The 27,600-nt window shown below is 34.4% G+C and overlaps 1 long non-coding RNA gene across 1 annotated transcript; it reads right to left on the reverse strand.

Annotated features, from left to right (window-relative positions):
- Positions 1 to 1,128: 1,128 nt before the first annotated feature.
- Positions 1,129 to 5,017, reverse strand: LOC122275515. The gene is made up of 5 exons (XR_006228574.1): positions 4,604 to 5,017; positions 2,069 to 2,150; positions 1,821 to 1,866; positions 1,639 to 1,727; positions 1,129 to 1,517 (listed from the first exon to the last, which is right to left on the reverse strand). It is a non-coding gene; the product is annotated as an uncharacterized LOC122275515 (long non-coding RNA).
- Between the last annotated feature and the right edge of the window lie 22,583 nt (positions 5,018 to 27,600).

The following is a 27,600-nucleotide window of genomic DNA, read 5'->3' on the forward strand; positions in this document are numbered from 1 at the left end:
GAGTTTTGGGGGGTTTCCGCTAACCCCAAACTCCAAATGGCAACTTGGGTTCCACCACCCATGTCGGAGTGAACCAATGTACCTATTCAGGTATCTTGCAGGTTGAAATATAACTTTGGCCAAGGTGGTGACAACATCAATAGCGTTGTGGAAGAGACGCGAGTTTTAGGAACTGGTGTGGAGAAAGAGATAGGGTTGTCATTGGGGCCTTACGAGGGGGAATTTTTAGGGCTTGGTCCATGGTTTAGAGCGGAGTCTATAGAAAATGTTGTCTCCCTGATATCTCTCTCATTGATTACCAATATTGCTAATTCATCATCGAATTGGGTTTTGGATAAGATAAATGAGATACAACAGTGTGTGGGGATTACTTGTGAAGGATTCAAGGACCAATTCACAGTACTACTTATTGCAATAGAGGCGATTCATGTACTTGGCACAAAATCAAAAAGAGCAGAGAGCTAAAGCATCTTACTTGGGCAATCAACTATAACGATAAGGGAAGTAGTTTAAGTCAAGGAAGGACCAGAGGGAAGACAGAACCAAATGTATATTCTTGGTAGGACCAGTGTGTTGGGGAATTTACATGGCTTGGTAAATGGGCAAAATATGGTTTGGTGGTATAGGCATTGGTGCACTGGTGGTGGTTTGGGCCAAGTGCATATTTGGGCTTGTGCTAGAGCTTTGTTATGTTCCTTTTCCTAGATAGGTTTGTTGTTGGGCTAGGGCTTTGTTGGGTTCATTGTTCCTTGTATATTTTTTGCACCCCAACTAGGTGTTTTCTCTTGTGTACATCTAGTGTACCTGGCTACGCCTATTGGTATTAATAAATTTTTATTTATAAAAAAAAAAATTCCCCAGTCTGTACGTCACCAAGTTGATGGGAAACAAAGTTTCCAACAACAATCCACACATGCAAATTTGGGATGGGATCCTTTACAATTGGATTTAGAAAGGCCTAGAACAATTCTTTTAAATCTTCCACTTAACTTTGTATCCATGGTTAAGTATTTTCTTTTTATGTTTCAAATATAAATTTTGATAATTTTCCAATTAGATTCCTCTTAGGTTTTCAGATGGATTTTAAATGGCTTATGTTTCAAACATCTATATACAAATTTTAAAGAAAATTACTTTTTGGAACTATTAAAACTATTTGCAGCTTCTCATTGTATAGGCTAACTACTAGACAAGAACTAGAGAATTAAAATGAATGTGTTACACTAACTCAACCCATGCAGCCCACCAAAGAAAATATTAAAACATAGAGAGAATATCAGCTTTTAATTTCTAGAAAAATTCACTCTCAAAGTATTCAATGGCCAAAGTTGTTTTTGTCACTTCCATGCTTTAAAAAGTGATGCTTTCTCATGTCAAAGAGCATTAATCCTTTATTTCTACCAAGTAACAACCATTGCCAGAATTGCTTGTTCACTTTCGTGCTTGATGAATCACAACGGACCTGTTAATGCAAGCTCAGTGGAAGCAACCAGAACATCTCTGGCATGAGATTGAGCCTATAACCGGTAGAAGAGTATGAGATTGAGCATCAAAAATGAAGAGAAAATTATGAAAAACACATCTTCCACAAACAAAATATTTATACACCGTAGAGAGAACATTATAGAGACCACTTACAATATCAGTTGGCTTGTTCTGCTTATACTCAGTTTTCTTTGATTCAACAATCTTCTCCAAAGTCTGTTGATCCCAGTCCTCCATTGTTTCTTCAAAATGAAAGTCATGTGAAACTCACAATGAAGTTAAAGAAATCAAAGTAAAGTAAAAATAGCAACCAAAGATGGTATCCTATTAAATACCTTGGTCACTCTTATCACTGTAAAGATCAATCTTTTCCCCCTTCCTCTGAACATTCAAATCATGTGAAAATTTGCATTAAAGCCTTTAGCACACTAACCCACTTTCTAAAATTCACATAATATAGACTTGGGATCAACACCTGATCACCAACCCAATTAGTAGAAATTGTGCACCGTCCACAAAATGAGTATAACAAAATTATTTACTAACGACATGGGTAAAAGAACCAAAGAAATAAGATGTTTACCAACAGGCACTTTGGGCTGACTGACAGCTATCTTGAACAAATCATCCAATTCCTTATCTTGGGCCTTCCCTTCCTCCTCCTTCTGTTAACCATACAAGTATTCTTAGCAAAATGTCTAAAAAAACATATCTCAGTGTTCTGCCACTGAGAAATTACATTAAACAAGTACTTTAACCAGTTAAAAAGTGAAAACCTACAAATGAAAGCTTCAACCACGTGAACAAAATGTTGTATTGGGCATATCCAAGTAAAAATTATCGATAACTAATGAAAACGTGAAATTCATCGGTTTACTTTATTTTCTTTAGTTAAGTATGTTAGGCCACGACATTCTGTGAGGATGGATGTGAGGTACGTGGAATGTACGTAACAAAAAAAGTTGAACGTGAAAAGCTTGTTGTATGCGACATGCATGCAGAGAAGAGCTTACGGGCACGCGAAGAATGAGAAGGTTACGCTGGGGGGACTGGGTCATTGGCAGTTAGAGTGATTTTTTCTCCATATTTAGTTCGTTTGTTCGTGTACACTATTTTTCTGCATGTTTATTTGGTGTGCTCCATTTTCTATTTTTACATGTGTTTGCATCTAGTTGTTGGTTTCTCATTTTCTTTTGTTTCGATTTACGTTGTATGAGGTTTTTCTTATTTAAGCAGCCTACAGTTGTCAATGAAGAAGAAGAAATCATTTTGTTATTCGACACTTGCGGTACTTTCTCACCCGAAGAAAAACCCATTTACTTATTCTCATATTATCTGGGCTTGGTGAAGGTCAAGATGGGCTAGACCGGATGGAGCTCAGCATGGCTGACAGACTGCGGCATGTGGAAGAAACTCTTAACCGTCTCTTTGATGTACTCCTTGCAAACCAGGAACCTCCAAACCATGGTATCCAATACCGTGAAAGTCACAATGGGGGACGACTTGTTGTATCCTCCAAAACAGTGAAGCTGGAATTTCCTCAATTCTCAGGGGATGACCCGACGAAGTGGTTCAACCATGTGAACCAATTTTTTGAATTTTAGAATACTCCCGAAGCCCAGAAAATGGCGTTGGCCTCCTACCACTTAGAATGAAAGGCCAACCAGTAGTGGTAGTGGATCCGCAGGACTTTCCAAGAAGAAGGACGAGTTCTCTCATGGACAGATTTTGAAGAGGAATTATGGGCGCTTTGGGCCTTTGGATTGCGAAGATTTTGATGAAGCTCTTTCACAAATCAGGTAGACTAGCTCCCTGGATGAATACCAGTGGGAATTTGAACAATTAGGCAATCGGGTCAGAGGTTGGACGCAAAAGGCTCTTGTGGGAACATTCATGGGTGGTTTAAGGAGGGAGATCTCAGATGGGATCCGCATGTTTAAACCACAGACATTAAAAGATGTTATCCGCTTCGCGCAGATGAGAGACGATCAACTCACACGGCAGCGGGAGTTCTTACAACCATCCCCACTTGAAAGAGCTCTTCTAGCTCTTCCACCAGCAGCTTGTGTAGCTCCGTAGCACTTGCTGATCCGATCAAGCGATTATCATGGGAGGAAATGCAAAGGAGGAGAGCACAATGCCTCTGTTTCCATTGCAATGATTGTTTTATAGCCGGGCATAGATGCCAAAGACCCCAATTGTTATTCTTGGAGGGACATGCGGGTAACGTGGTATGTGAGGACATCACTGATCAACAAACATTGGAGGCTGACCAAGGTGGGGGGGAAGTGGAATAAATTTTAGTGTAATGGAAGCATCTTCTAGCCAATGAGGCAATGTGGGATCAAAAAAAAAAAAAAGCTACGGGAGATGTTTTTGAATATGAACCTTGAGGACGATCCACTTGATGGGAGAGGTATTGTTAGGCCATGACATTCTATGAGGATGGACGTGAGGTATGTAGAATGTACGTAACAAAACAAGTTGAACGTGGAAAGCTTGTTGCATGCGACATGCATGCAGAGAAGAGCTTACGGGCACATGAAGAATCAGAAGGTTACGCTGGGTGGACTGGGTCACCTGTAGGACTTGGTCATTGGCAGTTAGAGTGATTTTTTCTACGTATTTAGTTCGTTAGTTTGTGTACTCTATTTTTCTGCATGTTTATTTCGTGTGCTCTGTTTTCTATTTTTACGTGTGTTTGTGTCCAGTTGTTGGTTTCTCATTTCCTTTTGTTTTCAGTTTACGTTGTACGAGGTTTTGCTTATTTAAGCAGCCTACAGTTGTCAATGAAGAAGAAGAAATCATTTTTTATTCAACACTTGCGGTACTTTCTCATCCGAAGAGAAACCCATATACTTATTCTCGTATTATCTGAGTTTGGGACCTATCAAAGTAATTGACAACAACACCTTTAAATTCGCTTCCTGTCCAAAATACTTGAAATGCAAAATGGTAAGAACAATCTCTGTCCTATATTTATAATTGCAATAAAGTCTTGTAGGTTTGCTACACCAAAACATGCAAGAAACAGAATAACAACTAAAATTCACATATCATCCGCAATCTAGCGCAGTAAAATAAAAGTACGGTTATATAAGGGAACAAAATACGGAACCTTGGCAGCCGACTTGGTAGGATCAGGCTTGGGCTGTACCGACTGCTTGAGGCTCTGGACGTACTTCTGGACATTCTTGCTCTTGCTTTTGTTCTTGAGCCCGAAGGACTTTTCCTCTACGATCTTCTGCTTCTTCGTCAAATCGGCCTTCGATTGCTGCTTCGGCTACATCTCTTATCGTCATTAAAGACGATCTTCTTCTTGATTTTTCAGGTTTCAGATACCAAAAATCGTAGCTGTTAGGGTAGTCGATCTGACTCTTAAGGTTTTGTCAGTGAAGGGTCGGAGTAACCTGTCCTGTGAGGGAAGAGACGGTACAGGGCCAGAGGCTACAGCGATGTCTTGTTTTGTCATGGGTTCGAGAAGCTCATCCAAAGCCAAAGGTGAGTTTCCGGCCGTGCCCTTGATGCTCTGTGAACATGGCACATAATTAACCAGGCTGGCAATGAGGAAAAAAAACAGTATAAGGCTAGGTTTGGTTTCAAATATTATTTCAATTTATCTAAAGTAAAATATTACTCTTATCAATGGTTTGTACCGCTGGTATTTACTATTGTGACTTTTTTTATTTTTTTTTATTATTTTTTTACTTAATTATTAAATAAGTATTTTTTAATAATATTGTAAATTCTTTTTAAGAATATTTAAATGTGTTAAAAGATATATGTAAAAAAAAATCTCAAAATGCACTAGCAGGAGCCCCAGCTGGAGCTCCTAGCGGTGGGAGTAGCACCGCCCTTATCTAAATTGATGTTATTCCATTATTATAATTTTTTTAATTTTTTATTAAAAACATAATAAATAATTAATTTATTTTTAAAATTTTAAAATAATAATAATATTAAAAAATAATATTTTATCCAATTTTAAATTTTTATCTAAACTATGACATCTAATCTCACCGTCTAAACCTCACCTAAATAAACCCGAAATGGGTGAACCTATTCGTAGTACATAGTATGGACTTCCCAACAGTCTCCCTGAATTGTGCTCATCCAAAAATCAAAGGGAAAAAGAAAATACTTTTCTTTGTTTGGTTTAATGGTAGGGCAACAGAAATGGGGATAGCTCTTTCCTTCCGTTAAACCTGGATGACGACTCCAACAAAGATTCTAATGTAACTACTATTGTAAACACAAATAAATTCAAAAAATGAAGTCAAATGAATACTTTGATCTCGTGTATTCTTAGCCCATCGAATAAAAAAAGGGAGTCGTTACCAACATGGTTAATTTGACGTTTTAGAATCTTATGAACTACTAGGCTTTGATTGTTGTGCTAGGAAATAAGAAAAGGCCAGCACAACAATCAAAGGTATGGATGAGCTTTTTTTTTTATTTTTCTTTTTCTTTTTTTGAAGAAGAAATGTTCTCTATTGATTAAACATCTCAAATGAGGGAAAGAATACAAGGACAACTTTCCATATCAATAACGTCGTCTGAAACTCCTAGAGCATTTTTAGCGGGTACATCTGCAGCAACATTTTATCCTCTTTTGATATGAGTAGCTTCCCAAAACTCTAGCTATGAAAGAATATATTTTGTTTCCCAAATAAAAGCTCTCGAATTGTGACAAGAATCAACAATCTGATTAAAGTTTCTAATAACATTTAAAGCATCTCCTTCAGGAATAATCTTTTTTATTCCAATCTCCAAAACAAATTTGACTGATTGAAGAGCCCCATAGGATTCAGCCAGGTAAGGATCTTGAACAAAGCTTTCATGCATCCTCTTTGTAGCAATAACCTGCCCTTCATTATCTCTTACTATTATCTCAATGCCCACCTTGCCAATAATCCTACTAAGAGTTGCATCCCAGTTCATTTTGTAGACCCCAATAGGAGGAGGTTCCTAGCTAGTAATGTTGGCATTCAAACCTGCCTCATTGTTGCTCTCCATCTTATTAGCAGCTTGAAAATCGATGGTTTCCTGTTTTGATTGAATCATAACTTCTGTTAGATGAGTAAAAGATCCTTTGAAGAGAAATGTATTTCTTCTTTGCCATATCTTCTTAGCTGTTGTGACAATCTCCTTCACTAGCGGAAGATGCCAAAAGAGTGCTGAACCAATTTGCTATCTGGTCAGCAGTTCATACTAAAAGAGAGGGCAACAAAGCAGCACATGCCCTGGCAAAGAATGCCCTCACCCTTTCTGAAGATTTGTTAGAACTTGAAGTTACTCCAAGATGTGTTTAACAGATTGTAAGAAATGATATGTCTGTAATCTCTTGTTAAGGAAATGAAATGATTTTTCTCAAAAAAAAAAAAAAAAATCTCCTCCACTAGCTCTCAGTCGAACAATTCAAAGATAGTTGCAAGCCACTTCAAAAACCTGACAGCAGAAAAACCTCACTTATGAAGCTTTTTAGCACACATGCACCACACATCCTTTGCAGCAGGGCATTCCCATATTGCATGAGTACCTGTCTCTTCTTCTAGCTGAAAAATGGGAAATAAAGGTGATTCAACAACCTTCCTCTTAAAAATATTTAAGTTTGTTGGTAGAGAATCCAGGCATGCTCTCCATATGAAAACTTTAGTTGCATTAGGAACACTTATTCTAGATTAGAGACCAGACTTGTCTATCAGAATTAGAGTTTGAACATTGCCCTTTCCATCTTTCTATCAATTCCTTCAGTAAATGGTAAGCACATTTAACTATAAAAAGGCCATTCATACTACACCTCCACACTAACTTGTCTAGACAATTTGAAAAACTGACATGCATATGTTGAATTAGCTCCACTTCCCTACTTGAAAAGCAATCTTTGATCAATGGAACATTCCAACATTTTGTGTCTGAGTTAATGAGAGCTACTACCTTTGTATTAGAGTCCAACACAACAGGCATACTTTGGATTTTGAAAGAAGATGGCTAGGAAATCCAACGATGCTTCCAAATCCTTACTTGTTCACCATTACTCATGGAGATCCCTCTTCCACCAGATTCTTTGCTGCAAATAAACTTCTCCAGATAAATGATGGGTTAGCACCCCATTTAGCTTCAAGAAATGAGGTTGTAGGAAAATATTTCAGATTGAAAACTTTACTAGCTAAAGCCTCTGGGTTTTGCATAAACCTTCATGCTTGTTTTGCAAGTAGTGCCAAGTTGAAGCTTTCCAAATCCCTAAAACCCAAGCCTTCTAGTGACTTGGCCTTCTCCATTTGACTCCAAGAAACCCAATGAATCTTTCATTCATTCTATTGTTGGTTCCACCAAAACTACCTCATCACTTGGTTAATTTTATTTAGAAGGGATTTAGGTAGTTTGAACACACCCATGCAACAAGTGGGCAAGGCTTTGGACAGGAGCTTGGTTTTCTAGTTACTGGCCCAGCTTCTTACTCTATCCAATATGCTAGTAAAAGCTTGGTAACAAGATCTGCCAATAAGAGCAAGTAACCCCAAATACTTTTCATAAGATGAAGAGGATCTTAATACTCAGAATGATCCCCCTGACTTCCTTGTATGTGTTTCTACTAAAATTAATAGAGGTCTTGTCTTTATTTATTTATAAACTTCCCTTTCTTTGTCATAGTGTCGATTCATATAAATGACTTGAAAAGATCAAAGATGAAGTAGAATCGATAAACAAAAATTATGTTTAGGAGTTAATAGATCTTCCAAAAGATAGAAAAACTATTGGTTGCAAATGGGTTCTCAGAAGAAAATTTAAAGTTGATAGTAGTTGAGAAAGGTATAAAATAAGATTCGTGGCCAAGTAATATACACAACAACTAGATGTAGACTTTGTGGACACATATTCCTCTGTGGTGAAGTATGTCCATAAGGATTATGATGTCTATTGTTGCCGGGATAAATTTGATATTACTTCAATTAGATGTAAAGAAAGCTTTTTTTAAGGGCGAATTAAAAGATGATAGCTTTATCATTCAGCCAAAATGATTCTAAATTAAAATATATGAAGAAAAAGTCTACAGATTGAAGAAATTACTATATGGACTTAAGCAATCTTCAAGATAGTGGTACTTGAAGTTTCACCAAACCATTTTAGAAATTGAATATAAAATGAGTTCACTAGATCACTAGTAAAAAATATGAAAAAATGATAATAAAGTAACATTATTATCATTATATGTTGATGATATATTATTGATAAATAATTATCCAGATCTAATAAATAAAACAAAAGAACTCTTGAAATCTAAATTTGAAATGAAAGACATGGGTGAAGCCGCCTATGTTCTTGGTATAATAATTTTGAGAGATAAAAATTCAAAGATGTTATATTTAGATAAAGAAAAATATATAGAAAAGTACTTAAAAGATTTGGTATGGAAAACTGTAAATCTTTAAGTATATTTGTTTGCAAATGTCATGCTTTAAATAAAAATATGTGTCCAAAAGATGAGGAGGAAATAAGCGAAATGCTTAAAGTTCCATATGCTCAAGTTGTGGGAAGCCTATGTATGAAATAACAAGTATAAGACCAGACATTAGTCAGTAGGATTGGTAAGCAAATATCAATCCAATCCAGGTAAGGAACATTGAAAAGTAGTGAAACGTATATTAATGTGTTTACAAGGTACCAAAAATATGAAATTGTGTTTTGGGATCAGTGATATAGAATTAATTGGCTATAGTGATGCTGATTTTGGAAGTGATGTAGATGATAGAAAATCAACAAGTGGATATATATTTCTATTTGGTGGAATAATAGTTTCTTGGTTGAGTAAGAAACAAGACTGTGTTGCTAAGTCTAATATGGAAGTAAAATATATTGCTTGTCGTACTACAGTGAGTAATGCAGTGTGGATGAAACGCTTTTTTGAAAACTTAAATTTGGGTACATCCAAAGAACCAATCAATCATGTGTCTTTTGATAATTAGTCTGCTGACTCATTAATAAAAAGTCAAACACAAGTTCTAAGGGAAAACACATTTATATGCATTGTCACTATATTTTAGATATAGATGCGAAGTCAATGTTAATTTTATTTCCTCAACCAAGATGGTAGTAGAACTGATGACCAAGGGATTTTCTTTGGAGAAATTGTGAGAACATGTGGCTCGAATGGGGTTGAGAGATACCTAGGTAAAATAACCTCATGGTTGACATGCATAACTCAAGAAATTCTAGGGACAACTAGAAAAATAGAGTTATGGTGATTTACCCGAATAAAAATTTTGGCCATTTGTAAAGTCACTAATAAAGTGATTAAAAAAAATATCATAAATGACCTTAGGGTGAGTACTTGATAAAATTTGAGCGCAAGTTAGTTAACCAAAAAATTGGTTGATTATTTGTAAAGTCACTAATAAAGTGATTAGGAAATTTAGCCTTTAAAGGAAGTACTTAATGAAAATTTAGTGCAGGTCGATACATGTGTTATGTATTCAGTTGAAGTCATCAATTGTGACAGGGATATTGATTATTGATCCAATCACAGAAAAATTGATGCCGTTCACTAAGATTTCTTTTAGTGAAATGAAGTCACCTTTTATATGTGGTGATCAGTGAGAGCACCAATGGTGGAGGGTGCAGTCAAATGAGGTAATGATAAAAGCGTGTGCACGTACAGGCTTGTCATACTCTGATGCCGATTTGCAGGGGTATGTAGATGAGAGTTGAGTAGTGGAAAGCTTATATTGATATCAAGGTAAAATATTCTATTGTATCATCATCGTTATATGTGATCAAGTGAGAGATGTAATTCTAAGGGGTGTGATCACTAAACCGTGTACCCCTTAAAATGACACACTCTCCATGGTGATGGTTCCTGTGAGAGTGATGGTTGAGGAAATGTGAAGAGACAACCTTTTGATTTAGTCAAAATGTTGTGTCACTAACTAATGATTGTGTTCCTTACCAACCAGTACCTCGTGGTCTATAAACAGGGATCATTTGTGCACAATGAACACACTTAAATTCCCATTTGTCCATTACTAACTTGTGGGACAAATACCTTCACGGGATTATCACTATATTGTCAAAACTCTGCCCAATTTTCTTTCATATTTATTCTATAAAATTCTACATAGACAGCTTGTGAAAGACTTGAAACAAGGCATCATGAAGCAATATCCAAAGTGGTTATTCAGTTTCACTCCTAGGAAAGGGAATAATATATATATAGAGTAGATCTTAAAACCGATTGAGCTATTCCACTCCAAACAGCAGCCCTTCAACGGGCGACCTCCATGTAGGCCTAACACTATCTATCAGGACAAATGAAAAACTTGAAATAGAGATCTGAGAAATTGTCTATGAAATTAAAACTGGGATAATCCATCAATCAATTAAAATAGAGAACCTGAAAAACGAGACTGGCGAGAAGGTATTTCTAGTTCTCTAAAAGAAGGTTGATCTCTGTCGGCGTCTCTTCGCAAACTCTTTTCCATAGCTTCGCATCCCCGAGCAGTAAGGAATCAAATCGATAAAAAAAATTCAAAAAATTGCATAATTTCACAAAAACACTACCAAGCAAATGGAGGGTAAGTGGGTAACCATTAACCAACCTTGCAAGCCTCACAACCAATGTAAAGCGTCAACGTGAGTTTTCTTTGAAGGGATGGTGCTTTCCTTTGAAAGGATGGATCTCGTGAGTTTTTTATTAAGCCTTGGGTTGGATTCTATTTTCGTTGCATTGTAGGGTTTGGTTAGTTCTCTAGCAAGAACAGGGGAAAATGGGAAAATGGATGAAACAATCTAGGAAGTGGTTCCTAAAGATTACCAGACAGGGAGGTAACAACTATTTTATTTGTTGGGCTAATTATTATGGGCATTACGAGAGTTAACAAAAAAAAAATAGTGATATTCAAAGGATCAAACAACGATATGGAGATTGCAATCCGATTAGGAAAAATAAAATGATGAAGTAAAAAAAAGGGCTTTGAGACTTCAAATTGGTGGCTTTACACCCAGCATTATTCGATTGAATACAAAATCGAAGAAAGATAAAAGAAAAAGGGACCCTCTCTGATTCTCTCTCTGGCTGACTACTCGGGCTTAGAGGTGATGCAGATAATAATCCAGTGTGATGTAATTTTTTTACTTAATGTGATATAATCCAGGTGTCAAAATATAATTAGTGTCTGCTATTTGCTGAAAAATAGCCCAATATATATATATATATATATATCAGAGCCGCTTTGGAGCGGTCCGGCCATTTTTATGAGAAAAACAGCCCTCTTATCATGAGGGGCTACATAAGATATCACACCAAATAACCATTACATAGACCCATCCACACCGAATCACAAACGTAGGTCACTCAATCCCTCCCTCCCTTTTGTCTCACTTTCTCATTCTTGACACTATCCTCACCATCGAAGCATGAGGCAGACCTCACCATCAACAAAATCGAAGCTCATCTCTTCCATCTCTTTGCTTCGCCAGCCAATAGTTATCCTCGTTCCACGGCAACCGTCGGGCATCGAAAAATTGTGCGATTCTCTCATGGCAAATCGCGTGGATGGAACTTGGGAAGATGATTATGTAAGTACTTCTTCTCTATTTTTCTCTAATTTTTTTGGTTTGAATGGATTTTAGAAATTAAGTGGATTGAAATTTATTCCAACTATTTGATAGAATAAGTTGAAATTTCTGAAATTATTTCGATTGGATTTTAAAAGAGCTCAAATCCATATTCTCCCCTCTAAGTCTATCTACCCAAACATATCTTGAGATTATTTCGAAATAACCTATAAATCACAAATCTTAGATCAAGTAAAAAGATTTTGTGAATCTTGAGCCAATGGTATGTCCATTTCATTCATTCAAAATTGACTATCACACAAGGGATGGTTAATCCAAAACATGGAACAAGAAGGTTTGATTTTGGAGAAAAACCATCGACCTAAAAATATTGGAAGTACAAAAAATATTACGAGAACGCATTGAGATAGGTATGCTACAAGTGCTTATTTGCTCAGACTGTTCATCACTATTTGCAACAGATCGTGCTCTATAAAGACTGAGTACATAGATCACTGTACTCACCGATATAAAGTAGAAAAAAATAAGTAGCATACTAAATAAAAGTAGTGAAAAGTATTTAAAAATCTAAAATGGCAATCTAGAGTGGGTAAAAATGAATCAAGATAAAATATGTATGCGGTATGCCATGATAAGAACGAATTGGCTTTAAATAGAGTGCATTATATTCTTTAGGATAGTGTTTGATGAAAGATGCCCTTTAAACACATTCAATATTTGTTTGAAGCATCTAGATATTGCATTAACTCGATTGAGATTTTGAATAACTAATGATTTTATAACATTGTGTTGTTGTATGGAAGGAATGAATTTCTTGTTATGATAGTGAAGAACTTGAAGTTGAAAGTGTAGACATTCAATGTGATGTGAATGTGGAAGACAGAGTGGATGTTGAGGATGAGGTGAATGTTAAAGATGGATTGAATGTGGACGGAGGAGTCAATTCGAGTAGTCATCCTTCGGAGCCATACATTGATATATTATTTGACGATGTGGAAGGCGCCCAAGCATTTTACAAGGCATATGCAAGACGAGTAGGTTTTGTAATTCGGACAAATCATACTCGGTTGTTGAAAGGTGATAAAAGACTATGTGCAGTAGACTATGTTTGCACAAGGGAAGAATTTTGGCAGGTAAGTCGAAAAGAAAAAGAACGAACAATTCCTGAACCTGCTGAGACAAAGATTGGATATAAAGCCTTGATGGGTATAAAAAAATATGGTGAAAAGTAGATAGTCAACAAGTTTGTGGTTGGGCATAACCATGTTTTACTTACACCAAGAAGTACTAGTTTCTTATGTGGAAGGGAGTCACTAAAGTCCAAAAAAAAACTTATAATGACTTTGAATAAGTCTGGGGTACCGACAAGGAAGATTATGTCGGTGTTGAGTAAAGAATTAGGTAGTGACTTCAATGTTGACTGTATTGGCAAGGATGTAGAAAATTTCTTAGGAACCAAAAGGAGAAAAGTATTTGAAGAGGGTGATGCATAACGACTATATTCCTACTTTTGTAATCGCCAATTTAAAGAACCTGGGTTTGTGTATTCCATGCAAGTTGATAAGGATATGTGTATGGGAAGTTGCTTTTGGGCTGATGCTTGATTAAGATCGGCATACCAATATTTTGGGGATGTTGTCACATTTGAAGCCATGTACCTGACCAACATTTATAAGATTCCATTTGTGCCGTTTTCAGGAATTAACCATCATCATCAGACCATCATGTTTGGTTGTGTTTTGTTAGTTAATGAGACGGCCGAATCATATACATGGTTATTAAGAACATGGCAAGAGGCAATGCTCGGGTGTGCCCTTTCAACTATAATTACCGATGATGATAAGGCAATGGTGAAGGCCATTGTAGAGGTACTATTGAATATAACTCATATGTTGTGCTTGTGGCACATTTTCCAAAAGTTTCTTGAACACTTGGCCCATGTATATAACAAGTTTCCGGACTTTCAAAGCGATTTTTATCATTGCATCTATGAGACAATTACAACTGATGAGTTCGAAGAAGAATGGGTTTCGATATTGGTGAAGTATGATCTAGGAGAAAATACTTGGCTGCAAAATCTTTACATTCGACGAGAAAAGTGGGTTCCAGCTTACTTGCGTTCAACATTCTGTGCTGGGATATCAACAACTCAACGGAGTGAAAGTATGAACAAATTTTTTAAAGACTATGTTCGTTCAAGTACTATGGTTAGTGACTTTGTTCATTAGTATGAGGTGGCTATAGATGCACGTTACTTTAAAGAGAAAGAGAAGGATGTGCGGACGAAATTTACTCGTGCAATATTGAAGACACCTTTTAAAATTGAAGAGGAGGCGACACTGATTTATATAAGAAAGATTTTTATGATCTTCCATGATGAGCTGTTTGATAGTCTGATAGTCTACGGTACATATCAAGAAAATTGTCCAAAGAAGGTGAAAGCAAGACATATGGAGTGACACCCTATGGTAAAGAAACACCTGTTACCATATCACATTGGAGAGTGGTGAAGGTGTTGCGACATGTACATGCCATATGTGGGAGTTTATGGGGATTTTTTGTAAACATATCTGGTGTGTTTTTTGCAAGAAAGCTAAGTTAGATAATTATGTTCTAGAAAGATGAACTATTAATGCTAAGAGTTGACCAATTCCTGACATACCAAGTCCTGAAGGGCAAGTTCGACTAGGATTAGATGATCCTACGATGAGAAAAAGTAAGTCCATGATACAACTTTATGACATTGTTGAACTTGGGTTGCAGTCACAAGAAAAACACAATCACCTCACCCGTGCATTAGAGAAGGTTCACGAAGAATTACTTGCAATGTAAGATCATGTAGATACTCAGGAAACACATTATTCAGATAAAGGAGAGACTTGCAATGATGATCAAATATTAAGAAGTCAAGTTGTTTCGAACTTTTACAAACGGTCCAAGACCCTCCACGGGTGCCAACAAAAGGCCAACCAAAATCTTTGAGATCGAAAAATCCAAAAGAAACGCAAACAACAAAGAAAAGACGTTGTATCATTTTCAAAAATGAGGGACATGCTAAAAAAAATTGTCCTTTAGTAAGGTATAGTAGCTTTTGAATTATTTGTGGTTCATTGGTTTTTAATTGAAGAAGTTAGTAAAATTTGTGTTTTGTTGTTTTTTATGTAGGGATTTTGGGCCAACAACTGACAACATATCACAACCATTGGATTCATAGTGCAAATTATCTTATATTATGCATGTGATTTATTTTTCTTCTGTTACGTTTAATTTAGCTTATATTTATCTGAACGTTAATTTAATGTCTTTTATTTTGATGTGATAGGGAGTAATGTGGAAGTCTATGAGTTTTATTGCGAGTTTTGAAGAGCGGAATCTAATTTGTATTACCAATGGTGTTGTAGTATTTCGTGTGTTCTAGAATGGATCAGACTAGACTATGAAGATGGATGTTATGTCCTAAACTGTCATAACTAGTTTTTTTCGTCTATTAATTTTAATGTAGTTACTTGATTGTTAAATGTTATTGACTTTGGAACTTTACATCAGTTTAATGTATTGATTGTTAAATGTATCTGTACCATATAAATGCTGAGATTACAATTTCCCTGATTCCCATATTGATCGGTTTATATTTTCTAGCATGCCATGGGAATGAATGTTTTACTCCCATTATAGTGGATCGAAACAGATAGCAAAACAAAGTTTGATTTCGAAAGTATTAAGTAGCCACACATCCCTGAAACTCTTCAAGAGGCTCCTGTGGTTAGAAAGTCCTAAAACTATTACTAGAGATATAGTTCGAAAATCACACATCATGGATCAAGTCTTCACACTGAGACTTTTCTTAATTACCAAAAAAGCACATAACCAATCTGGTCAAACACATACAATTTCTCACTACATCACAGGATGCCCATTATAGCTTTCAAACCCAAAAATGATGGAATGAAATATTCCTAGAAGCTATACAACAAGCTAAAGGCTGAAAGAGAACTTCAGCATAGTTGTAACAACTGGAGGGCTGTATAAGCCTTCACATTCAAAACATGTCCAAAAGTTACAATGGGTTACAGTTGGGTAGCATTGGCGGAGACACATTGTAGTTTTTTGGAGACTTTAAAATTACAACACAAAATAAGAAAAAAAATGACCATGATAAGATCAATGCTTTTCAATATTCCCTTGTACTTCTTCTCCATTGCTTGGAATTTGGATTATTCGATGCCGAGACGTTCATGAAGTACCCTCTCATTCCTTCACTCAGTTAACTCCAACATTATCTTACAGCAATTGTTCTGGTAACTTTGAAGATCAATCCATTCAAAAAATGAACATTGTGCTTTGTTTTTATAATTTGGATAGTTGTAAAATTTTCTACCAAAACTTTTAGACTTCCCAGAAATCCGTAGTTTCGCTTGAATGCCACAATAGCAAGATTATCTCTCTAGTGGAACTATGTCTTCTTCTCATGCAGTCCATGAACTTGAACCGGAATGAGAACCCAAACTTTTCATTCTCTGTCATAATATCAAAGAAAGTAATCACTACTCTAAAAGCATAAACTATCATAACCCATAATTATTGAAAACATTTAAAGTTCAACAAGCTTACATATAAGAACCATGAGAAATAGCAAAGTAACCATAAGTAGCCCTATAACTTAAAGCATATTGAGTCTTCAAACCGAGTCTTCAAGATACTATACCACCGCAAGAGTATATTCATTTGGTAAAGGTATATAAATTCATGTTCATGGTCCATGGTTCATATTAAGCAGTCACAAAATTGATGTCAAATTAGAAGCAATTGATAACAACTCAAGTAGTACAATATTAATCTACAAAGTGAATCTGTCTAAGATTCTGAATCCACAATATTAATCCACGATATTAATCCACAATATTTTGAAGACAAAGGAACAAAAAAATCTAAGATTATGAATCCACAAATCTAACAGAAAATAAAGAACCCACGAAGTGAATCTGTCTACTATCAATGAGTAGTTTATTAATCCACAAAGTAGTAGAACCTAGCCAAGATTTTGAAAAGAAATGAATGGAAAATTCTAAGTTTCTGAATCTACAAAGCAAAATCCAAAAATCTAAGAGAAAACAAAGAACCCACAAAGTGAATACGAGTATAACCTAGCCAAGATTTTGAAGAGAAACGAACTGAAAAAAAAAAAAAAAAATTGAAGAGAAAAGAAAGAACCCAAGTTGTCGCTAGGGTTTCTGAATATGTTGCAATTTTGAATCTGTCCATCTCCTTGCCACGGTCACGGGATGGGTAGGGTTTCTGAATATGTCGCAATTTTGAATCTGTCTGTCTCCTTGCCACAGTCACGGGATGGGCTGCCGTCACGATTCGAACCATTGCAGCAAGAAGGGTCTGAAGCCATCTCGATTCGAACCACCATAGTGAGAAGGGTCCGAGGAGTCGAGGAGGGGATGGGACCTGGAATGGAATACTGGGTTGCGGTTTAGGAGTGAAAGACGATTTTGGGAGTGAAAGACTACGGATTGGGTGAATCGTGGTTTAGAAATGGAGACCACGAGACGCATACATGGCGGCCAATTACTGAAGGGCTGTTATTTGAGGGTTAAAAGCCCAACCGGTGCCCAGGTATTCTCTCTCTCTATATATATATTACTTGGAGCTCGAGACTTGTTGATGTCGACAAAGACGTACTATGGTGGTGGTAACATTAAGTTATAGACAGATGATATGCAACTACAACGTTTATATTATAATTGTTTCTTAAATGATTAATTCTGTTATACCCTTAAGCTTGCCCTACACCGATCAACTAATGAGTATGACCTGGCATTATTTTTAAAGATTTAAAAATAAAATATAAAATAAGACCTCATTTGAATAGTAAGAGAGATGAGATGATTTGTGAATAATAGTAAAATAGTTTGAATTAAGATATTTTATGAATTTTTGGAAAATGAGAGAAAAAAGTTGAATAAAATTATTATAAAATTAAAATATTGTTATGATAGAATTTGTTAATAATATTTCTTTTTTTTTTTTTTTTAGATTTGAAAAAGTTGAATTGTTTTTTTGTATTTAGAAAATGTTAGGGTGCACACCAAATATACATACCAGTGCAAATGATTTTTTTCCTTTTTAAGCATTTTTTAAACATTTGGGGTTTAAAAAAAATGTAAATCAGTTGAATTGGACTAGACTGAACCGAATCGGTGGGTTAGGTTCGATTTGTAAGCGATCTGATGTGGTACCGGTTCTTAAGAATAAAAACCTATAATGCCTAGTGTCCAGATGGGCGAGAGAGTTACACATCCTATCGCCTAAAATCATATTTCACAATACAATTAGACATTTCAAAAGACTCCATAAACATAACCTCATCCATTCTCCAAGACTTCATAAATATAAGTTCATCTAATTCCACCAAATATACATATGTATCCCTTTACAAGTCATTAAAATAATAATCTAACAAATAAATCGACAACTCCTTAAGACTTAAAAAGTTGTCAACATCCCAATAAACCAAAGCATTAGAACAAATCAACCTACTGAATAATAGTCTTCAGTAAATTCAGTATTTATTCCCTATACTCAACAATCTTGTACCCACTTCCTATTATTGATTCTCAGCTGAATTGTTCACTTCATCTGAAAAATATTGTGGAGATAAGGTGTGAGTTATGAAAAACTCAATAAGCAGATAACATATACTAATATGTAAACATGAGCATTTACAGAGTTCATAATGTATAACAAAAACCTTTAGTTTCATAATGTAGAAACAAAACATGTTATAAAAAAATATCCAAACGAACAATTTAAAAACATTCATATTCAAAAGTTTCCTTAGGCATAGCATAACTGAGCATCATCATCACGCCATATCATATAAGAGCATCATGTCATATCATATTAGAGCATCATGTCAGGGTGGCGTGAAGGCCTGGCAGAGGCAGTCTCTATGACATGATGGTGTAGAGAAGCGGATGAGGGTACATGAGAGAGTTTAATTGAGATTTAGAGAGAGAGAACGTGAGGAAGAGAGTGGGTGGATCTGAAAAGAAAGCAAAAAAAAAAATAGAGAGAGACTAAGAGGAAGAAACAAAGAAGAGAGAGAGTTGGGCATGGTGAGATAGAGAGGGAGTTAGGGTGTAGCAGTTACAGAGAGAAAGGGAACGTATAGAGTTGCTTCGTGGGGGAAGAGGTGGCTCTGAGTGGAGGTTGCATGAAATAGGGGAACGGAGTTATTGGGGCTAAGGGAAAGATAATAGTGAAGAAAAGAAAGAAGGAAAAAAAAATCCATGGGCCTAGGCCTAGGCTAGGGTTTGGGTCTAATTGGCTTGAGTATTACATCCTTCCCCTTTGTAAAGATTTCGTCCTTGAAATTTGGTAAAACCTCAAGCAAAACCTACACACTTATCCATCACATCCATCCATTCCACACCTATTTTAATCCTCTCTCTCTCTCTCTCTCTCTCTCTCTCTCTCTCTCTCTCTCTCTCTCTCGGTTGAACCTAATGTTTCATGTTTATAAGCCCCTGATATGTAAGCATGATGCCTCAAATACCTCCTAATCCTCTAGGCCTACAAGTTTGCACACATAGTATCAATCGTGATACACTCCAAGGTCTAGTTAACATTTAGAAATGTAACCCTCAACAATGGATCGATTAAAAGTCTAATAATAACTTTACCAAGGTCTGAACTTAACTTCATATCAAATAGTAAACAAGAGACTTCACATTATATAATCCCTCATATGCAAAGCAAAATCACAAGTCTCCAAAGTCTTGGATATCTAATCTCACACTCGGTTCATGAAGGTGTCCAAATTGTGGTCCCTAAGAATCCATTATTCCTAATAATCCTAAAAATTTGAAAATCCATAGGCGAGATTTAAGTCCTAAGTGATCTCAAGTCAACTAGTTTTCAAATCTTTACAAAGTTTACTCCTAAGCTATCATGCCAATCTCCCATTGTGAACTCTAATAATTCTACCCAAATGCATTAGGTTAAAATCTCATAAATAAATCACTGTTGTAACTAATCCACTTTCACACCTACCACGACAACTCTTACCAAAACTTTATGGGAACAAAGATCAGATACTCATTCCTAACTATAATGCCCCAAAGTTAAATAACACTATATAATTTTTTGTTAGAGAAGGATTAGAGTACTTGTACTGTGTTAAACTTAGGCCGACACTTTATTGTGTTGATTCTTGCCTCGTGCTGCTGAATCAGTCCTTTAAGGCGGGTTAGGGTTCATACCCCCATCTGATTGCCATGGAAAATCTTTGACAAGGTGGCTATGCTTACCACATTGAAAACAACATCTGCTTTCCCTTCTGCATTCCCCAAAATGTACTACGTTGCATAACTTGCAAGGGTTATTTTGTAGATTGTCTCGCACCTATTTCTGGCTCGAGTTGCTCACTTCATTCATCCTCTTTCGTAATCCTTGATTCTTGCTTGAGGGAAAACCCAATGGTGTCAACCTCTTCCTTTGCTCTTGAAGTTCAGCACTTCTCTTGAACTTTGCTCGAGTATTGTGGCCTTATCTACTAACTTTGTGAAATTCTAGACTTGAATGGCCACCAGTCGCTCATATATCCAGTTATTCAGTCCCTCCTCAAACTTTCAAGTCTTTTTCTCCTCATTGGGTATCAAATAAGAGGCTAAGCGTGACAGTTCAACAAATCTGGCCGTGTACTGGTGCATCATCATAGTCTAGTCCCCTGCACTAAGTCGACAAACACCTTAGCCCTAGTGTCCCTGATTGTTCTTAGAAAGAAACGGTCAAAGAAAATCTGTTTGAAGTGAGGCCAGCTAACCATTCCCATCCCTTCAGTTTCCCTAATGGTTCTCTCTGATATCCACCATCTTTTAGCCTCTTTGGTCAACCTGAAGGTGGAGTATAGTACCTTCTACTTATCAGTGCAATTAAGGACGTGAGGGATTTTTTCAATGTCCTAAATCCAATCCTCTGCTAGGGTCAGGTCACCTCTTCAATCAAAAATGGGTGGGTGCATCTGATTAAACTGCTCTACAATGCATCTGCCCTCCTCACTAGTTGCGTTCGGGTCTACAAGATTTCGAACACGACGACAAGCTACCATCCTGGAAGACTTATACTTGGTTAAACGTTTCAGCGATGATATAAAAAATAATAATTTAAATATAAATGTAACTACTAAATAATATATGTATGCAACAAATCAAAACTTTCTTACCTTACCCATTCTTCCTCATATACTAAACTAGATTTAAGTAAACATGCTCATCAATAGTTTGTTAAAAAAATAAACCTTACCATTTTTTTTGGGGGCCTACACTCTAGAATTCACATATGATAATCTTTACTTGCCATCAAGACAAACTTACATTCTTGATTAGAATCTAAACCCGTTATTCAGTCAATTCTTACCTTAAAGTCTACCAACTCTGAAGCCTAGTTTTCATTCCAGCCTATGTATAGCTCTACAATCTAAATCACAAATTTCCATCTAAAGCCTCAAATGTCACAAAACCAGTTCTCAAAATCCACAAAATCTAGCACATCAAATTTCATAAAATATATTCTCAAAACCTGCAGATTCTGAAAACCTTAAATATAAGCAAAAATATTTCCTAAAGCCAGCAGAATTCTAAACATCAATTCTGAAAATTATTTCCTAAAGTTTGTATAAATCCAAGACCTCATATATTAGGCTCTACAGCACCTTGAACTTGGCTCTGATATTAACTATAACGCCCCGTGTCTGGATGAGTGGGAGAGTTACTTCCTGTTGCCTAAAATCATCTTTCACAATACAATTAGATATTCCAAAAGACTCCATAAACATAACCTCATCTATTCTCAAAGACTCCATAAATAAAAGTTCATCTAATTCCACAAAATATACATATGTATCCCTTTACAAGTCATTAAAATAATAATCTAACAAACAAATCGATAACTCCTTAAGACTTAATAAAGGTGTCAACATCCCAATAAACCATATCAATAGAATGAATCAACATATTGAAAAATAGTCTTTAGTAATCTCCGTTTTTATTCCATACACTCAACAATCTTGTCCCCGCTTTCTATTCTCGATTCTCAGCTGAAACGTTTGCTTCATCTGAAAAATATTGTAGAGATAAGATGTGAATTATCAATAACTTAGCAAGAAGAGAACGTATACTAGTATTTAAATATGAGCATTTATAGAGTTCATAATACAAAACAAAACCTTTAGTTTCAGAATACAAAAACAAAACATGTTATTAAAAATATCTGAGCGAACAATTCAAAAACATTCATATTCAAAAGTTTCCTTTGGCATAGCATAATTGAGCATCATCATCATGTCATATCATATCAAAGCATCTTGTAATATCATATCAGAGGCCATATTTAACCCCCGTGGTACGGTTGTGCATGTCTATGGTTAACTAAGCAAAACCTATCACTGTTCGTTACCCAAAGTAATGCACTTAGAAGAGAGACCACTATTATATCAAGCAGTGTGGCCAAAGGCCACTATTGTATCCCTTGGCAGGGCTAGAGGTTACTATTATCTTCCATGACAAGGCCAAATATCACTATTACATTCCGTAACAAGGCCAGAAGTCACTATTATATCCCCTAAAAGAACCAGAGGTCACTGTAATATCATGTGACAGTGCTAGAGGTCACTATTATATCTTGTGATAGGGCCATATATCATAGCAGAAAAGAACCATTGATACCATCACAATCACAGAATTAGAATCATCGAAGCAGAACCAAAAACAAAATTAGATACAGAATCAGAAAGTTATGCCAAAAGTTTTCAGATGCCCAATCATATCAAAATAGAGTACTGAATAGATTCAAATCATATCGAAACAAATTGAGAACATCTTCCACATAACATATACAAATTTTCAGATTTCATATTCGCTTTATTTTAACACAGTTCAAAAACAACATATTAAAAATAGCTCATGTATACACTAGTTATGACAGAAAATATTTTCACTTATTCAGATTCCTTGAGTGATACATATAAAATGACCGAGGTTGCTTTCAAGTTTTATTTTCATAACAAAACATACATATTTTTCATAGAATCAATTTTAGTCCATTCATTTTATACAAAATTTAGCATAGGAACCTGCTTACTTAACCCTTTAACTTTTTTGAAAAATCCTCTGAACCGTGTTAAGCAAGATGTGTTCGTTAACTAGACATAAAAAATATATACTAAACCAATAAAAAGTACAAAAAAGTTTAATAAAAGGAAAAAATAAATTGTTTGTTATAAATGTGTAAAAGTTGGACATTATTTATCAAATTGTAAGGTTAAAAAAGAAATTAACGAATTAGATGTACCTGAAACAGTAAAAGAAAAATTACTAAATATTTTTATACAATCAAGTGAGGAAGATGAAAGCTTTTCAGAAGAAGAGGAAATTTATCAATTAAAATAATCAAGTTTTTCAGAACAATCTTCTAATAGTGAGTCAGAAGAAGATGAGATACATGTTTGTAATTGCTTAGATAAAAATAATTGTATTTGTAACAAAGCTATTAATGTATTATCAACACATGAAAATATTATATTGGAATTAATAGATAAGATTAGTAATCCATAAGAAATAAAAGAATATTTAGAAAAATTAAAGAATACTTTTACTAATCAAATCACTTTTGTACCTACCTCAACTTCCTCATCATATAACTTTCTAGAGATAGTAAATAGATTCAAAACAGAAAAACAAAATATTACTTTAAAAAACTTACAACAAGAAATTAATGAAATAAAGAAAGGAATTAGATACTTGAAAGCTTCTAATATTAAACTTGAAGTTTCTACTGAACAATTATTACAAGAAATTATATTATTAAAAATAGATAAAAATATTGATACTCCTAAAAAAGAGCAAGAAGAAAGCTCAGCAATAATTATCAAAAACAAAATCCAATAATTTTATTAATATACTTAATAAAATAAATTTTTAAAAATAGTATACTGAAGTAACTATCTCTATTAATGAAGAATTTTTTTTTAGCAATCGCTTTATTAGATACAGATGCAGATTTAAAACTGTATACAAGAAGGAATAATACCTTCTAAGTATTTTGAAAAAATAAAAGAGATATTATCTCAAGCTAATGGAGCAAAATTAAATACAAATTATAAATTATCAAATGCACATATTTGCAATAATAGAATTTGCTTTAAAACAACATTTATTTTAGTAAAAAATATCAACACTAGGTAATATTAGGAAATCAATTCCTTACTTTACTTTACCATTTCTTAGTAACAGAGGAATGAATTTCTACTAAATTATTAAGAAAAAAAATTTATTTTAAATTTTTATTTTCTTTGGTCTCAAAAGAAATTAATTCCTTAAAAAAAGCTTCATTAACCAAAAAAATTAATTTTTTAACAAAAAATAAGATTAAAAGAAAAGAAAAACAAATAAAGTTCTTAAAACAAAAATTAAAATATAAAAGGATTGAAGAACAATTAAAAGATTCGTTATTAATTTCAAAAATATAATTGAAAAATAAGTATGTTCCAATTTACCTAATGCCTTTTGGAGTAAAAAATAACATATAGTTGAATTACCTTATGAAAAAGAATTTTCTGAAAAGAATATTCCTACTAAAGCCAGACCAATCCAAATGAATAATGAATTATTAGAATTTTGTAAAAAAGAAATTAATGATTTATTATCTAAAAGACTTATTAGAAAAAGTAAATCACCATGGAGTTATACTGCTTTTTATGTAAAAAAAAAAAAAGACAGAATTAAAAAGAAGTGTTTCTTAATTAGTCATGAATGAAATATTTACGCATTTCATTCATATTTCTATAGTTTATATAGATGATGTATTAATATTCTCTTCATCTATTGAACAACATTGGAAGCATTTAAATACTTTTGTTCAAATTATTAAACAAAATGAATTAGTAGTTTCATTATCTAAAGTTAAATTATTTCAAAGTAAGATTAGATTCATTGGACATGACATTTATCAAGGAACTATTACACCAATAAGTAGGGATATAAAATTTGCTAATAAATTTCATGATGAAATAAAAGATAACCAACAACTACAAAGAATTTTAGGAAGTCTAAATTATGTTGCTGATTTTTATCAAACACTTAGACCATTATGTAAACCATTATTCAAAAGATTAAAAAAGAATCCACTTCCATAGACAAAGGAACATACAAATATTATAAAATAAATAAAGACTCATGTTAAGAAATTACCACGCTTAGGACTCTCATCTCCTAATGCTTTTAAGATTGTTGAAACAAATGCATCTGATATTGGTTAAGGATGAATTATGAAACAAAAATTATCAAATGAAACGGAACAGATTATTTGATTTCATTCTGGATGTTGGAATCCTACACAAAATAATTATAGTACTATTAAAAAAGAAATTTTGGCTATTGTATTATGTATTTCTAAGTTTCAAGATGATTTGTTAAATCAAAAGTTTTTTTATTGTAAATCAGCCAAGGAAGTTTTGATTAAAGATGTTAAAAACTTGGCTACTAAGCAAATATTTGCTAGATAGCAAGCTATATTAAGTAATTTTTATTTTGATATTGAACATATTAAAGGAAATTCTAATTCTTTTCTTGATTTTCTATCACGAGAATTCTTACAAGAAAAATCATGTCTTCCTCGAAATCTAGAGTAAAGTCTAAATCCTCTTATACAAGACCATCGTCTCATTCTTATTCTTCACATTGTCCTTTCGCCACACCAAAACCCTATACGGTATTAGGAACATTATCACAAAACATTAGGTCATCCTATAATCCATTTTCACCATTATTTTCTCCAAAATTACCAACATATTCAAAAGTTGTTACTTCTTCTGCATCTACTCCTTCCCAAATTATCAATCTTTTATCATTATTTCAGCCTTCTACAACTCCTATTATCCTCAAAATCCATTGGCACTCAGTCTTTTCTATTTAATCTGAATTGCAGCACCTATCTAATCCTAAAAAATTACTTGATGCTTTTTTATTACCAGATTGGTATTATGTTCTACAAAACATTACGAAGACCCAGAATTTTTATGAATTTATTTTATTATATACAGACTCTATTATTATTTATGAAATCCATTGTTCTCTCAAATCTCAACCTTCTCCACCTGCAGCTCTGATTATTGCATTTCACAAAGTCACTATTAAACAAGTTCTTACCTTAGAACAATGGGGAAAAAACACTTATCTGACGAGAAGATTTTCTTAGCCATATGATCTCCTTATATTGATTATTATGATTATCAGCAAGCATGGACAAAAATGTTTTTAAGACAGAACAAGAATTTGCGTCCTTCCTGGTTTCTTCATTTTGACAAATTACAAGAAATTAAAACAATCATACAATGGTTCCTAACATGGTGGGATTCATTTGGACCAGAATCTCTCATTTTTCCTATTCCTCTCCAGGAAAATCTCCATGCTTTTACATTACAACATGATTATCCACCTTGATTATCACATTGTCCACCACTTCTTTTTTTCTTCTTTAAAACCAAATTAAACTAGATTATGAAGTGAGAATATGTCATTAAACCTCATACTTCTCTAAAAAACATTATGTTCTTAGCCTGCCAAGATTCTATAAAATGGTAGAAAAAGTACAATTATGATCATGTTGTAAACATGTTTTCAAAGATTACCAAGACCCCTGAAGTTCTAGTTCAGAGAAGCAGATTTCAGACTCAATTAGCATTTATTACCAGTAAAAAGGACTTGAGAAAATTAGTTGAGGCAATGTCACAAGTCTCAGACAGTGATGAAGAAGAAGACTATCAAGTCAGATCATCTCCTGCACAGCAAGCAACATCATCACCATTACAACAAGCATCTCCCTCTCAACAGGCCTCTCATTCTCAAGACAACTCGCCATATTATCCGTCACAGATGATAGATTCTTAAGATCCGTTTGAATTAAAACTTGCAAATTATGGCCCTCAAATTATGTAATTTTAGAAGATTATTGTCATTTTTGTCTATTATCAGATGCTTGTTCAAGATACTCATCAAAATATGTCAGAAGCATTATCTCTTTTAGATTATTGTTCAAGATGCCCATCAGAATATGTTAGAAGTATTATCTCTTTGAAAAAAAGTCAGTCATCCAGCTGTCCATTTACTGTTTAGCCGTCCACACCTATTTAATGTTTAATTGTGTAAGAGTTATTGGAGTTACTATTTATGTCAGACATATCATTATAAATTATTGTTTGTTACTGTTGTGGTGTCTATAAATAGATTGATTGTAAGCATAAAAGGGCATTCAAAATTTCTCATTTGAAGCCATTCCCATTCATTCTCTCGTCACTTTTAATCTCCAAAATACTCTCTCTTGTAAACTCATTTTCATGTCTCTTGCTCTTCAATCATTTGAGAATTAATCTCCTTATAAGTATTATGTTTTCAATTAAGTTAATTTCATCATATGCTGTCCTTTACTTTTATTCATGCATCAAGGACTGTTGTACCACCTGTCCTTATATTTTGC

Source organism: Carya illinoinensis, chromosome 9, assembly GCF_018687715.1.
Source record: "Carya illinoinensis cultivar Pawnee chromosome 9, C.illinoinensisPawnee_v1, whole genome shotgun sequence".
Classification (NCBI taxonomy): domain Eukaryota; kingdom Viridiplantae; phylum Streptophyta; class Magnoliopsida; order Fagales; family Juglandaceae; genus Carya; species Carya illinoinensis.